The sequence below is a fragment of the Haliaeetus albicilla genome, chromosome 1, assembly GCF_947461875.1.
Source record: "Haliaeetus albicilla chromosome 1, bHalAlb1.1, whole genome shotgun sequence".
Taxonomy (NCBI): domain Eukaryota; kingdom Metazoa; phylum Chordata; class Aves; order Accipitriformes; family Accipitridae; genus Haliaeetus; species Haliaeetus albicilla.
This window is the reverse complement of record NC_091483.1, coordinates 9,674,420-9,690,483: the sequence shown is the minus strand read 5'-3', so window position 1 is coordinate 9,690,483 and position 16,064 is coordinate 9,674,420. Positions and strand designations below refer to the sequence as shown.

The window sequence follows — 16,064 nt, the reverse complement described above, 5'->3', positions numbered from 1 at the left end:
AGCAAAACCCCAAATGCACATCTGTTTTGTGCATTAAATGGCAACCGGAAGGAGGAAGGTTGGTAGCAGTAGAAGAAAAAAACTCCAGCAATTAACCCCAGCGGAAGAGAGTGGGGTGAACCACTGCAGAGGAGCTGCATCGTAGCAGCCACCAAAGCTCCCCTCTGAGGAGCAAGCGCTGGTTTATGTCAACACAGGGAAAACAAGCATGGGCGAGAGTTACATGGAGAGCAAAGGAAGGGGATGAGTTTTTAACGCTGTTACGTTTTCCTGGTACTCAAGTTGCCTTTTACACAGCTATGCAAATGTTGATCTTGTCCTACATGCAGGAGTTCGTTAGACCTGTGCGCCTTATGTTAAGCAGTACAGTTGCGCCATTTTCAGTTGAGCTAGGCTGCATGTGGTTGTGTACCGAGTGTACAACAAAACAGCTGTAAAGAACTGCTGTAACAAATTGCTGTCTTACCTAAAACAAGTCAGCACCATTTGCAACTGTAAGAGAACGGATTTTGTCATCAGAACCATGTAATTCAGTCAGGTTAAGAAGCCCTCCTCTCCATGCCAAGTATTTCAGTGGAGTTACGTTACAACAGAAGAACAGTAGTAGCAAATTAGGCCCCCACTATTAAGCACTGCAAGACCTGAAGCTGTAAATGCTTTTCCACACACTGTTAGTCTGAGAGTATGTAAACAGCCTATCCTGCCAAAGGAATGTGAAATGCATGGAATATTTATATAAATTAAGGCACAGTGGAAGTTATTTGAACATGCTGCATTTTTTTCTTATTCTGTGAAGAGCTTGTTTGGCCTGTGAAGCGTTATTGAGATAGACAAGTCACCATATTGTAATTGCAGTATAGATCAAGCACCTAATTATGGCACGTTTCTTCTCAGCAGTGTTTGTAAGAATGAACGAACGCATGAGCAATACACATAAAATTGTACCGCTTCACAGGAAAAAAATTTTTTTCATAAGTTGCTATGTGAAATATACTTCCATAACCTGATGTTGAAGTAGTTACAGCTTTGGCCCAGAGATAAACAGTTTGCTATGCAAAAGACTGACAGCTATGAAAGATACGTACATACTTGAACTCTTGACTTTCCATTGGCACAGCTCAGGCTATTGCTGGATAACTCCCAGTAATTCCTCATGCAGTGGAGCTAATATTAGTCGCTAATGTAGCAACAACCAGTCTGCTCTTTTTCTAGTGCTCTTTTCAGTGGAATTCAGAGCAATACAAGCAGACAAAGTTAGCTCTGTGACTTCTAAGCCTGCAGCTTTGTTCCTGGGTAAAGACTCACTTAATAGGTTGCATTATATTTTTCTAATTGGAGACACTACTTGTTGACTGACGAATTTGCAGTTTTCACATGCAGAACAATAGAAACCCACGTGGAATAGATAAAATGGCAAACTACGCAAGATGTTGGGTTGGTAAACCCCCGGTCTCCCGGACTTAACGCCACTGTGTATTTCTACTTTTCTTCCCAGCTGCTGGCTGCATTTAGTTAGGAGCCTTCAAAATGCCAGCTGTAGATTTAACCAAGCATTCTTTTCAAAGCTTTTTTTTTCACAATACCATGTAGCAGATGCCTGTGGTATCCTTAGGTTATGTGGCAACATGACTGCGCTGCTTGGGCCATTTAAAATACCTCCTCGTCGTGCCACTTCTGAAGTACAAAATTACATAGTCTGCTTACAAAACCAGCTCATTTTAAAAGATGCCTGATTAGCTAACAGATGAGAACTACTTGGGATTTCTACATGACCAACATATGCATTATAAAAAAATGTCAGAAAGTATTGAAATAATCCAGAAAGGAAAAGTACTACATACGCCCTGCAGGAAGAAGATGAGGAGACAAACTTGAGTTGAATTGCTTTGCTTCATGTACTTCGAGAGACCCCTTATATACTGTGAGGGCAAGTGTAACATTACAGCTAAGCTTGTTTACTAAAGAGGACTCTGATTCTACTGCAATGACCATGTAAAAGCCATATGTTTTTAGGGTCTTGCAGAATATTTGAGAAAATCAGTTCCCCTTTTTAGCTCAGGCTTGAATTTACTGTTTTGCCACAGCTCAAGGGAATCAAACTCAAGAAATCCGAGATTTCTTTGACCGCTCTGTTGCTTTAGATGTTTCTGTAGTCATTGTGCTTTGGAACGAAAACAGAGCCCTTGTCTCTTTGGAAGACCAGTACAGGAAAAACTGGTATGTTTTTATAAGTCTGCCTTCTTGCTCTACCTTTGCTTCTTTTCTCTTCATTTTGCTCCAAGTTCTTTGAGTACGCATTCAGAAAAGCTATCTATAGGCTTGACTGCACAAACAGATGGCTTCTGTTCCTCTAAGCCAGTGGTAAATTCCCCTCTGCCTTCAATGGAAAGCCTGAATTATTCAAAACGAACCAACAGGCTCAGAAATTATCATTGTTCTTAAAATAGTTCAGAGAACTATGGAAGTTTATTTTTTTATGCAGCTGCAGTGTTGCAGGCCGGCTTCCACCTTTACGCGTCCTGCACTTGAATTCAGACAGTGTTTGCTCTAAGATTAGCTCATAAAGTGAAGCGAGCATTTACCCCTCGGTCCAACAAGATTCATAAGCTTCTCATAACTTGAAACATATTTACTAAATCTATCTGAGCACACGTACAAAAAGTTGGCTATGCATTTCAAACCGCCAACAGAAGGGCAACCATCAGGTTAAGCGGGATTACTGCTTTGAGCATCACATGGTTTCCATCTCTCAGTTGAGTGACATTTTGACACCCTTGCGGTGAATGGCACTTGACTCTACCTATCTGAGGGGTGCCCTAGGACAGAAGTGGGCAGTATCTTTCTCCTTGGGCTTGTAAGCTTAAAGAATAATAAAGCCAAAAAGGACAAGTCCAAACATAAACCTGAGTGCAGGTGAGAGGTCGCTCGCTGTTACCTTGAATATAAATGCGGTCAGATCACATGCAGAGATGGTGCAGTCTGCACTACTGTTTTTTAATGACCTTATTTGCCCTCTATTCAAATCACATTGGCTTCAGCTTGCATATATCCCTTCCTACATCCTGTCCAACATGAACAGCTGGTGGCACTTAAAAAGGAAAGATTAAATAGGAATTATTTTTTATGTGGTAGGAAGGAAAATTACTACACTTGTATTCCCAAATTCTTAGTTGTCTCCAGTTTCAAAGTAGCTGACTTAAGCTTAGTCTGCAGTGTGCAGTTCACTTGAGAGAAAGCACACAACAATGCATGAGAATCTGTTACCGATCACCAGATTTTTTTTTTAATGGATTGCTAGTAGTAAGAGCTCTTGGCAACAGCAGAAGTTCAGCGATAACTAAATGTACTTCTAACCAGACATTCCAGCAAGTAGTTACTGAGGGAAGAATTAACCTTACTGAGCAAGTCTTACCAGAGTCTGAATGTAACTGGAGAATAAATAGGTCAGACTCTTACAAGTGTAAGAAAAGTAACTTTTGTCCTAGAAAGAAAACATAGTGGAAGATGATCTGTAGGACTGAGCACACCACTTCATGTTTCTGCACTGCACATGCTACCTTGAGACATGCTTTTATTTGGCTATTAACCAGACTTCTCATAGGAGGAGCCTGTGTCATTCAAGGCTTTGTTCTTCCTGTTGACAGCAGCTGCTTTGCTTGTTTTGCACCCATTTGTGAATGGGATGGCAGCTCAGAGGGAATTCAGAAACATGAGCAGCATTGTGTGGTTTCTGCACTGTCACTTCTCAGGTCTTTAAATTTCAATATTTTTTTGTTTCTGGTTTATCACTGATTTCCTTCTGATCCTGTCTTTACCACTCAGATCTTGTCTCAGCCCTTCGGAATAAAAAGATGAGCGAAGAAATAAGTAGCCCTCTCCTTATTTTATGTAGCACCTTCAGCCTTTAAGTAACATATTTCAGGAACTAGCTTAATGACCTATTGCATCCATGCGTCTTCCTCTAAAGTTTCTCAGCTTCTCTAACATATGAAAATAGAACATGTTTTTGGATTCTGTTTCACTTTTAGAAAATCAATTGTTTTTTCCACAGCAGGAAGTAAGTCCTGTCATGTTTAGTAATGCTGTCTGGCTCCTTATGGTTGACAGTTTGCATTACCTGCCCTCTGTCTATTTTTGTTAGAGCTGGTGCTAAAACAAGCTCTCTTTCTTTCCTTTTCTCGTAGCCTGTGATAGCCTGAATGCAGGCAAGAGTTTTCTCCTTCTCTGGCCAGAGTTTTGGTAGTGTGATTTTTATCTCTGAAGTACAGATTTAGGGCAGAATTAGCTGCTCCACTTTTTGCTGTGGATCACATGCAGGGCTGAGGGTTGAAAACAATGGGAATTAACCACAAGCTTCAAGTTAAACATAGCTTTGAGAGTATTCTCTCAATAGGGGCTTAAGGGAAGCCAGTATTCTGTCTTCTGGAAGAGCTTGTAGCTCTGTGCAGTTGGAGAAGTAGACTTGTGAATCCAGTGCATTTCTTCCTATGGGTTTCTGACAAAATAATGTAAAAACAGTTTAAAGTAAAACAGTACTGTGGGAGTCCCTTTAAAACATATTCATTGCAGTTTACAGGATGCACCAAGAAGTTCCTGCTCACTACTTCAGGGGCCTAGAGCACTCTTTACAGCAGCTATACAGGTGAAGACTAAAACTAGCTGAAAGCCCAAGAATTCAGACCCAAGCTGTCAGTGGCACTCTTGACCTGGGAAACAATCTTCCAATACAAAGAGGAAGCACATGCTTCATACTTAGTTCTAGGTGCTTGGAGTGAAAGATGTTGCCGTGACAGTGGAACAGTGGTACTTTGAGTCTTGCTTTCCGGTTTCACAGTGTCATTTTTTTTAGTACCAGCACCAGATTTAAGAGGAAGAGCATGGACACATGTAAGGAAACAGACACAGTGAAGATGAATGGATTGTGGGCTCCGTCCTGCAAATTACCTCATTAGGTTTCTAGACAGCTGCTCTCATTCGAGAGCAGCTGAAAGGTGTTCTACAAAATGGTTGTCATGGCAGGCTTCTAAGAAAGGATTCTAACTGTTCCCCCCCCTGCCCTGACTAGCTCAAAGATAGAGCATATTATGCCTTGGCTCCATCCACTGCTTCTTGTGACGTGAACCTGGGAGCCAGAAACTTAAAAATTACTTTTGAAATGTACCTCCTGGGGAACAAGAGCACGTTACATTGGCCAGCAATGTTTCCGAGTTCATTATGCAGGCAGAATGCCACGCAAGTGCTTGCATCTTCAGGGATATGTACAACACATGCAGGAGCAGTGAAGCCATCCTTTTTCAAGTTTGACTTGACTATACTCAGAAAAAACTTTTTCCACTGCTAATTCCCTTCTCTTCTCCAACACCTGTAGATCCTTAAGCAAGCCTGCCATTCACTCCCTTGTGCTAGTATACTTGCAGTATTAAGAGGCACATAGTTAAGGCATTCACCTGGAGCATTGCAGTTTTCATGGCAATCAGATTTCATAAATCTGTTTTTTACTGCAGCTCCTTTATGGGATGTTTACTTTTCACCTCCTTTTTCCTGTGGTTGATAATGGTTCTGAAGAAGTAAAAGCACTGTTAAAGAAGTGATGCTTTTTGTAAGGTGACTGATGTTTTATGTGTTTGCCTAATTAACTTCTGGCTACTAATTCTAACCCATTAAGTAGCTAGTTAGTACATGCTTCGAATAAACACATCTGGTCCTGCAATGAGTGAAGGTTCTGCCTGTGTGTGGGTGACAGATGTGATGGTAGTTTCCCCAGTGCTCTCTTTTAAATAATTAACAGCACACTGGTGAAGTAGCCTTCGACAGACAGCCTCAAAGCCAGCTGTATAGTCTCAGAGCTGGGTCTGTGGACATGTGCCTCATCTCGTTAGTCTGCTCCAGCTATTACATTCCCTCTTCTTCGGTATTTCAAAAGCTACATGTAGCTCTAAGAAACACCCTTTTAAATAACTTTGGACTCTTGGCTTCTGATCTGAAAGGCAGCAGGAGAAGGAATAATACGTCAGGCCACCCAAGGGGCAAATAGTTTTGAATTCACAAGCCTTGCAGATTGATCTCTCTTACCAAACAAAGGGCATTTGAAACAGTCCCGCCCTGCTGTTTCATTACTTGGAGTTGCTGGGCTAGGTTTGGAAACAGCCTTCTTTTGAAGGAGATGTCATCCTGTGGTAGCCTACTTCTTTATGTGGTCGCCTACTTCTTTATGTGGTCAATAACTTCCTAGGCTGGAACAGCTGGTAATTCTTATCAGTCTCAAGAGTGAGAAAAGCTAAGATTAGTTACATGCAGAAAAGATAATTCCTTCCAACTCAGCTGTCATTTTGTTTGTCAGTTTTTGGCTTTTTCTGGTGGGGCTGTTTAAAGTTATTTTTTTTTTTTTTCCCAGATGGAGGGAGGGATTATGTCAATAAATTAAATAAACAGCAGGGTATTTTGCAAGAGACTAATTTGCACAAAAATTACTTCTTAAAAATGAGACTTGAGTTCTTGCTTACCAAAGGGCAAGGTAAGATTTATTCCTACTTATGAGGGTCCATGAACCCTGATCATTCTGTGCCTATACCATAACGGTTAACATGCAGCTGTCATTAGTTCTAGTGATACAGGCTCAGTCTGTGACCTTTGTTTTGTAAGGCATCAACAATAGCACAGCTGCCCCTGGATAGCTGAGATCTCAAACCTGCAATTTGGCAAGAGGAACAGAACAAATTGGATAAATATACATAAACACATTGTGAAGGAAGGGAAAACAGAACAGAATGAACCAGAGCATCATCCTACAACTTGTTTGATAGGGATGATTTAAGTAGGCATATGGTATAGTTAAATGTGCTTTCTAAAACATTGGCCGATTCTTCAAGCAAATATGAAATAAATATCTAAATAGAAAGAGAGCTGATACAGTATCATTAGTTCTCTCAAAGGAGGCATACGAATGCCTTTGGAAACGTGTGTGAGTGGGGGCTGGGCGTGAATGATAAGCAGATTTACATTCCCCCACAAAAAGTGTCATTAACTTATTGTCAAGATTACACAGTTGTACTTCCCTCTAACACTACAAGCATTAAAAAAACAAGTAGGCAATAAGCTAATACTTAGACCTAACCCAGCACTAATTTTCACATCTTACTAGCTCAGTGTTGGCATAACAGACCACTGCAGCCACTGTAATACCTCTCACACAGACAGTTTCCATCCAGCAGTCACCCTGCCTACAATGCACATGCTTAACAACTAAAAATCATTGCTGTGCTCATCCTACATTGTGACCTTTCAATGCTGTGTTATTTACTAACTCAATAACAATTGTAAAGTTAAAATTAGCCTTTGTCTTTTTGCTTTCCTTTTACCAGATGGGAAAAAAAAATACTAAGTAGATAAGCTAAAAGATTCTGAATATGTTACTGTAAGTCCAAACATATATTTAAGCGATGTTCTTCACAAGTCACACCAGGTGTATCTCCCACATAAGCTGCATGCAAATACTCAAGTACACAAAACCCTGTGACTTCCAGAGCTCCTAGATAAACATATGAGATGACCTGTTTATTCGGACAAGCCCATAACTTCGTCAAGTTCATTAATTTTAATAGAACATTCATTTGTCTGCCTTAAGGAGCATTGAGAAAAGTTGTGTGTAACAACTGAGTTTTCTTGTGACATGGAAATGGGTAGCTGAAAACCAGATGAAGGAGATAATTACTGTCGTTTCCTACAGCTATGGCTGGAATTACTGTTATTCTTTTTATTTTGTCACTTTTTCCTCCTTGGCTGATAAAAGTAAAATTTTTGGAAACATGTTGCAAGCACACAGAAGAAGTGCCAAGGAAGGCAAGTTGTATGCAAGCTGCGGCTTTGACTTGCGCATCTTTCAGAATCATTTAAGAAAGGATTAATACTTCATGGGCTGTGTTGAGCAGTTTCTGTTCTCTTTCTAACTAAGAAGTTCCATTTACCGTCTTTTTACGGTATTGTTGACTAAATAGCCTTATCGTAACTTTTGTGACAAAGCAAGAGACTAATCTGGCCACAGAACTAAATAACTCGTTCGTGTAAGGGGCAATGCGTGTCATGAGTACCTAGCCACTTGAAAATTAAGCAACTTATTCAAATATTCAAGCGTGGATTTAGGGACCCATTTTCAAAGCATCATCCTCAGTCTATAAGCTACGTTGCAGCTACATATTGATTAAAGAACACCTTGTCCAGAAAAATAGAGCGCAATTAAAATTAGGATTCAATATGATTTCTCAGTTAAGAGATAACTTGTCGACTAAGGTATTGCACGTTTCAGATAATAACACTTATTACTATAAAAAGTGAAAAGCACAATAAACCCACATTACTAACTATCTCTCAGTAACTTGTTGTACAGTTGTACCTTAGGAAGTGCTCGGTGGAGGGGAACAGGCAGTCCACTGTTGCAGAAAGAGCTACCAGCCATCAAGAAAAACACTGGACTTCCTATAGCTTGTCAGCCTTCCTAAAGCCTTTCTGGCCTCCCTGCGCATAGTAGCTGAGCAGTTCTCTAACACATGGGATGTAACGATAGCCAACACCCCCCCCCCCCCCCCAAAAAAAAAAAAAAAAGCACGGAATGCTTGCCCCCTTTTGACTTCCTGCTGCCCTTATCAGCCATGTGAGTTCCTTGTGCTTACAAATTGGCAGGATACTATCTCCAAATGAGGTTGTTTTCACCTGTCGTTCTTATTCCAGAGCCTCTGTGCTCAGGTGACCGGAATACTTCTCCATCATAGATGTACTCATGGCTAATTAGGCCCATTGATTTGATATTAACATTATCCGTCAATGTAAACAGCTGTTCTTCCCCAGTAGCACTGGGTAAAGAGAGTTGATGTCAATCAGATCCTTTCCCACTTGGACTAATTCCTTTCTTTGCAAAGTCACTGAGACTTATCATTTATTTTCAGCACCAGCAGTTCAGTTGGTTTTTTTCCCTATGCAAGCATTTTGTTCCAACAAAAATAAAAAAAAAGTATGGTAACCAATTACTGGTTACTCACATGGTACAATCTCCCCCCCTCCAAAAGAGCTAGAGAAGTAAAGTCAGGTAGGGGGAAACCAGAAATATGGCTGGATTAGGCTTAATGTCTGTTATAAATATTAACTTCTGAAAATATTTTAGAAATACATTTAGTTTGACACAATTAGATTGTAATGGGAACTATTCACAGATGGAAACATCCTCAATGAATTGTATAGGCTAACTGGCTCCTAAGACATATGGATCTGATGTTAAGATCAGTAGTAATTTCTAATGCAGTCCTTCACGTTCCTCAATAGGGCACATAGTGTTCCCAGAGCATTAAGAAAGAGTGCGTGAGCAGAACTAAGTGCTTAATATTATGCAGTGGACATAGTATCCTGAGCTGAATTAATAGACTAATTTAACATAATAATGACATTTCATACCCTGTTACTGCAGGTTCCCATGATTCCATGAGATCAGAGCTAATTCATTGCTGGCTTCCAGTTCTTTCAAATTCACTAGCACTTTCCAGCGGTGAAATACTTACATATCTCTGAATTTCTGACCGTTTCCTGTGGAAAGCCAAACACAGATAGACAATATATTGAACACTCCATTGAGAAAGCTAGATAGTTCTGGAGTAACGAGGGGGATTCTAAGGGAACTGTAACGTGAATTTATGTCAGTGCTAAGCTACACCAAGGAGGGGGTGGTGGTGGTGGGGAAGTTTATACTAATTCTTTACCAAAATCCCAAAACCACGATAATAATTTGCATAGAGTGCAGGTCTTGCTGTCCTCAGGAAAAAGAAAGAAATATTTTTTTTTTATGCCTGTGTGGTTGGAGGGAGGAAAACAACCCTGACCATTTATCATAACTGCAGATTATTAATTGTCCCCAGTACAGTCCCTACCGACTCGAGTAAACTGTTTCCTGTGCTTCCCAGGCATAGATGACCCTTGGCACAGTAGAACTGCACCAAACATTTGGCAGGCGACGTTTGTAACCCTGCTCCAAGGGAACTTGCTGTGTCCTTATGCAGCTGGGGCTTTTGATCTAGGAAGCACAACAAAACCAGAAGCATGGACTTGAAATACCTTACTCTGTGGCTTTGTGTTGCCTCCTTCTGCTGCAGGGATGCATCCCTAGATGCAGAGAGTCAGATTTGTGGTCCTGGAGTGTTTGTTAACCGAGAACAGGGGAAAGGATACTTTGGCTGATGAGAATGTGTGGGGAAATATAAGTTTTATCCCCAGCAAATAACAGCCAACGATTTCAAACTCAAGTTGGTCAGATGAAAGCCCTGTGCCCATACAGTGAGATGGGAGCTGACCCCACTGAGACACCATCACCTATCACTCAAGAGTCCAGTGGCTGTCTCCCCTACCCGATAGCTGAGCATTGGTTGTCTCTCTGTGTATGCCACTACCCCTGCTTTACAACCTTTAAGCAGAAAATGAGGGGTGGCATGGCAAAGGCTGCCTCACCTGGCACTAAAAATTTCAGTCTGCCTCCCAAGATGAGGTCGGTAGCTTTTGACCACGGAGCTTTTCCTTCAAACTCTAAACCACTAAATACTTGCACTGAATGACACTTTGTATTTGCTCCAGCTGTGAACAGTGGTGAATATTTCTGTGTTAAAAACTTGAACATGCCATTCAAAATAAAGTATGGTCACGGTGGCACCCCTTTGTGCCACCAGACTGTTGTGTAGGGGATGGTAAATTACATGGGGGTAAAGTGATAGGCATGCAAAAATTTATACTGAAATCGGTAGTTCCACCAAACCCTTCTCCCACCACTGTTACTGTTTTTTCCAGTGTGTGATTTCTCTATACATAAATATATACATATGCAAACACATACATGCATGCATATGTATGTATAGATGTATTTGGAACACATACACACACACACACACACACACACACACACTTACTACTGGCTTACCAATACTAATTGTGTAATAAAGCTATATATTGATTCATGGAGGCAGGTTTTCTAAGGGAAAGCACCCTTTTAAATACATAGATCTATTTTTTTCCTTCCTACTATGTACAGCATTTTAGCTATTTTAATGCTCACACTTGATTCTAAAATACCTTTGTCACCATAATTTTAGTAACTTTTTGAGCAGTTGCCAGTTTAATTTTCAGTGCGTGAAAATTGGAGGTAAATTATTTATTACTTCCAGCAAATGTCTTTCACAATTTTATTTAATTTTTTCATCTTTTTTAATGGGTCGTAAAATGGCAGTCTTTTATTGGATACTCATAAAGTAAGGAGCAAATGAATACTTTGCAAATAGGTTACTGTGGATTGAAATGTCAGCTGTATTTCACAGGGTATGAAATTCTTTAGACCAGAGCTGTAGTGACATATGGCAGTGGGCCACGTTCCTCTTCTGTAACAATAAAACAGCAGTGGACATAAAGGAAAGAAAGAGTTGCAATTGTTGGGTCTTCTCAAGTTACATTTTTTTGGTAAATTATTTATTAGAACAGCCAACGGGCCATGACTGATGCAGTTTAAAGTTGCAAGAGTCTTGTGGTTGACTTTGGTCATCAATAAGAACATTTTTTAAAAGCTCTTTTAAGACTAAGTTTTCCAGGATTGATTCCCATCCAAAAAGTGATACTTCACAGACAAAATATAGGAAAAGCCCTTTCACATTGAGCAAGGGCTATGAACTGTAAATAAAACCCACAGTTTTTCCTATTACAGTGAAATAGATTTAAAAGTATGGACCACTGGAACATTGCACATTAGACCTGGGGTACATAAAAAAGCAATAGCGTTTGTGAGTATCTGCACAGCATGTTAATTACAGATGCTTATTAGCTCAAGTTTGCCATCTCTTTGATACCACTTTACTCAAGTGCTGTGTCAGAACTGATCAGAAGATAGGAATGAGCATCCTGGCTAAAAGCCTTAAAAAGATGCTGGCTTTGGGCACTGCTGCATTTTTGAGGAACAGTGTGAAGGGCTGCATTGTCTTTCCCGGGAGGCTTGTTCCCGCAGCTGTGTTTTTTCAAGCTAGACATAGAGAAGCTGGTCAACGCCTTGTGTTCTTGGGTATAACCGTGCACGGCGTGAGCGGGCCTCGATTACTAGAACCTCTGATTGTTACCCTGGGGGTCTGCTTCTCCTTCCCGTGTGCACAGATGTAAAATCCACACCGTGACCCACGCAGAATGTGTCACACAGCAAAGGTGAGGTTTCAGCCGGGCATCAGAGGATGTCTTCCTGGGTCGCTACAGCAACATCAACATTTACACTTCGTGGGTTTTATTCAGGGTTGACCTGAGGAGATAATCTCTTCTGCAGCAGCCTTCAAGAGCTCAACACTTGTTTTTTGCTCTGTGCTGGTACGAAACTAGTATCAGTCTAACCCTTCCTTGCAAAAATAAGGTTGTGTCAAAAGGTCCGTTTCCCTTCAGGGACAGTCTGCCCTGGCAGGCATAACTGTGCTGTTTGGGTGTGACCAGATTCACAGTGAATCGGGCACAGTGAGGGTTCAAACGCGGGCCTCACAGGCCAGGTCGGTCTTTCTTGTGGTGCTAGGGTGGGACACCGACACCTTCCCTTGTCTTGTCTTGCTCTCTCTACACACCTCAGCAGAAGGAAAGGCAATTTTCCCTGAGTCTTTGGAAAGCAATTAAGATACTATGGGTGTAGTCATGTAAATCACATAAATAATTGCTGGGAGATCTGGCCATACAGGCTTACAAAACCAGGCATTTAGTGCCTGTGGAGACATTTTTGAGGCGCTTCTGATCACCTCCAGCAGGGAGACTGAAGGGATGGTCTTATGACCAGCTGACCAAAATCTGTGCTGCTCCCTCCCTCCTGAACTAGGCCTGTCATGAAAAATCACTGCAGTCTCGTAACCCATTAAATTGTAGTCCTCCAGTCTACAGAAAAAAGCATCAGCAGAGGCCCAAAGATTTAGAAATGTTATCTGGTGACGTAGGCTGGTTCAGCTCTTAGCTGATTTGAACTTTACTGAAGGAACCTGACACTCACAAAATACTGACAATCACCACAGGGAAATGAAGGTGCCCAAAAAATAGAACCACTGCTGAATGTCACTTTATTTTCAAAATATTTGCAGTTCACGCAGAGTGCTGAGCTAAAAGCCTCACACATGTGGACAGTTACTAGTAAACACTGGATGTGTTTATGTATACGTCTCTCTTGGATGTTTGTGAAAGAGCAAGTAGAAGAAATAGGACACCTAGTTTTTGGAACTCCAAATTTGAAGGGGTAGCGTTTATAGGAATCAGAAGTACACAGAGCCCATCAAACAGGTGGATGCTAAAGAAACGAAAAAACATGTTTCTTATACCCTACAGACATGACTGTTTCAGGAAGGAAGTGATTTTGTATGTTGACGGGTTCATCCTTTTGAAGATGAGATAATTACCTGTGTGAGTTCACTCTGTGGCTTCTAGAACTGAGCGAGTATGAAAATCTCAAATGGCTTATCCCTGCAGCTGTGTATCAGAACGGAAGTTGATAGGGAAACTGGTTGTTCCTACTGCTTTGTATCTGTGCTGATAGCTGATGTGTTCAGTGAGCGTGTTGCTTGGGATATTTGTCAGACTGTCTGACAGCTAAAGGTTGGGGGAATGCAAAGCTTGACGGTAGCGAGGTGGCACATGGCACCAGGGACTCGAAACCGGCTCTTACCGCAGTCCGTGGGAGTCAGTGAGCTGTGGGCCCGGCTCTTCTTTAGACACACGGGTTATTGGTGCCCTCTTCCGTGGCCGTCTGCACTGCCGGAACGGTGTACAGAGGCGTTGCTGTGAATGAGGATCAGATCCGTAGACCTCCCTGGCAGCAGAGTTCAGTCCCACAGGGAAACAGGAGCTTGCTCAGTGGCACTTCTTAAAGATACGGGTAAGCTCCTCATTTTAGTAACTGTCTGTAATAACTGGCCTTCAGTAACTGGCCTGAGCAGACTTTGTGGTATGCTTCTGTTCAGTTGATGGCAAGTTTTTTCCTGGGCATTTTGCTGGACTGAGATTTTTGTGCCACTTTTGAGGATCTGTTTCCACCAACGCACGTGCTCTGATAGGAATTTTTTATTTGTCATTTACCTGGTAGCACCCGAGTGTCACTCTGTTCTGAAGCTAAGAAAAACAGCTTCAAATGCTGGAGTTGTGTCCCCGTGACCCTGCCCGCTTGGCACACCACCCCTCTGGGACTCGGGCAAGTTGTGTAAGAGAATAGATTACAGACCTCCCTACTCGCTGTTTTTCTCCTAAATCCCACGTGAAATATTTAGATAAGGGAACGGAGCTGGAATGTAGCTCTCGGGTGTGTACAGCACATTAGCCGAGCAAACGTTTTTTGGTGGGACTCGAATTTAAAGCTGCCTTTTCTAGTAGAGGGCAGTAGTGGTAATGTTACCACTTCTCAGTCCATTGGGGAATCCCCGTTTGAGTGCATCTCATCAGTGGACATAAACAGAGGCCAGTTCTATGTAGCAAACAGTAAGGTGTAAACATGGGCACTAGTCCACTTGGAATTCTTAAGTATTATACAAAATTTTACATACAACCCTAGTGAGTTCAAGGAAATGTCAAGATCCACAAGACAGCTGGGCAATGATCCTTTTCTTTGGTACGGGTTAAGATGGTCTTCTGGAGTGTTTTATCCAAACGTCTTTCAGGTTCCTGTTTCGCTCAATTTACTAACAAAGACCATCTAAAAAAATAGCTTCATTTCTTAATAGCTAAATTAGACAAACCTTGCACATTTCAGCCAAGACTCACCAAGCTCACGGTGGCCAACAGCATAAGCGTGGTAGCTACAGAAGACTGCTAGTAGAAGACTTAATACAGATGTTCCATACGAAGGCAAGAGAGAACCGTCCCTGTAAATTTAAGAAAATAATACGTATCGCAGCAGGAGTATGTAGTTTGCTGCATGACACAGAGAAGGTAGAAGAAAAAAGGGTGACTTTTGCTTCAAGCTTTAATGCACAAGAGGGAAATGGAGTGAGAAGTTTAACAGTATCGATTGTTAAGTCTTGAAAGCTGGACTTTTTCTAGGGGAGCCAAGAAAGCCCAATACCTAGGTCATAGGTCCAGGAATTCCTAAGATACGCTGTCACTCTCTCACACTGGAACAGTTAGTATGAAATGCAGTATTTTAGTGAGTTAGAATATCCACCTTTGGGATAAGCCACGATGCGCATCTAGATTTTTGCTGACAAATCCGTCAGGGTGCGGGGGGGCAGGCTGGAGGTTGTGAGCATAGGAAGCATTGCTGCAAAAGAAGTCATTTGTTTCCTAAAGATCTAAGGGATATGTGGAAGCCTACTTTTATGAAGACCTGTATGAAATAATTTATATGATCATTTTAGTGGACTTAGCAGGTTTTTTGTGTAGGCTTTCTTATACAGGAGGATGAAATTCAACACGAGTAGCAGTTAGAGGCATTGCTAGCATAGTGAGAACATGCCTCAACAATACTTTACTTCTCTTCTGAAGTTTCAAATGTGTTTTGTTTCCTAGTTGCTCAGCTGAAAAACACGCGAGCCCGAGTATATGACACTTGAGATAGTGCCTGCTAGTGCTGGCAATGGTAGTCAGCCACCGATCCATCTTCCTTTTCAACCACGTAGGTTTGGGACTGGTAGTAGCATGTCGTGTAAATCAACAACCTGCCGGAGGATAAAAAGCATGGTGAAATGATGTTAGAAAATATGCCTGACTGACAAGTACACATGGGTCAGGAGGAAGGATGATACTGCCAGGCAGCGAAGGGAATTGATTGGATAGCAGAAAAATCCCCATAGGAAATCAAGGATTCACATTCACTTTTTTTAAAAAAAAATAAATGGGGAAAAAGCAAGCATCTGAAAGCGTTTTGGAAATTCGACCCCAGTAGCTAGCAGCAACTGTAGTCAGATATTACTGGCCAAATCCAGCAGTTCTTCACTAGTGCATAGGCAGAATTATTTTTGTTCTCAGTGGGAGTTTTGCCCAACAAGACACTACAGGAATGGTTCCAACCAAAGATAAAAAAGCTGAGGAAAACTTACAATGTATGTAGA

At 41.5% G+C, this 16,064-nt stretch overlaps 1 protein-coding gene and 1 long non-coding RNA gene across 3 annotated transcripts in view; one reads left to right on the top strand and one right to left on the bottom strand.

Annotated features, from left to right (window-relative positions):
• Window positions 1-16,064, top strand: part of ANTXR2 (ANTXR cell adhesion molecule 2) — a 120,232-nt gene that overhangs the window by 38,613 nt on the left and 65,555 nt on the right. The gene's annotated exons all lie outside the window — the stretch shown is intronic.
• Window positions 1-16,064, bottom strand: part of LOC138684701 (uncharacterized) — a 67,749-nt gene that overhangs the window by 34,369 nt on the left and 17,316 nt on the right. The gene's annotated exons all lie outside the window — the stretch shown is intronic.